Source organism: Cephus cinctus, unplaced genomic scaffold (genome assembly GCF_000341935.2).
Source record: "Cephus cinctus unplaced genomic scaffold, Ccin1 Ccin1_scaffold0042, whole genome shotgun sequence".
Taxonomy (NCBI): Eukaryota; Metazoa; Arthropoda; class Insecta; order Hymenoptera; family Cephidae; genus Cephus; species Cephus cinctus.
The window spans coordinates 16,788-17,272 of record NW_014332788.1 but is presented as its reverse complement, the minus strand read 5'-3'; positions in this window follow the sequence as shown (position 1 = coordinate 17,272).

The window sequence follows — 485 nt, the reverse complement described above, 5'->3', positions numbered from 1 at the left end:
ATGTATAGTATATTTGCTTATGCATACATGTAGATTTGTAAATAAGTAATGAACCTGGCCAAGGACGTGCATGCAATATAATATACCTAGGTATATCGAGATAAACAACACAGCATTAGTCCAGTTAAATAGAGTTATAATCGGGAATTTTAGTATTCATTTTGGATGAACAAAATATATTTCTTACTACAGAGCGCATGTTATTTAGATTTTTCAGTCGAACCATTTTTTTACGTTATTGTGATTTGCTTATACGCTAATTATTTAAATGGATCATTTGTATGACGTTATTATCTTCGATCGTAGTATAGGCCTACTGGGGTCCCGCTACGTTAAATAATGGGAACGTATCGACTACGGCACCTGTTAGGTGATGTGGAAGCCTGTAGATTATCATTGTTGATGCCTTTATTATAATAAAGTAATAAATAAAATTAGAAAAAAATTGATATTTGGTTCGATTTTTTTTACCTTCAGCGTGCAGC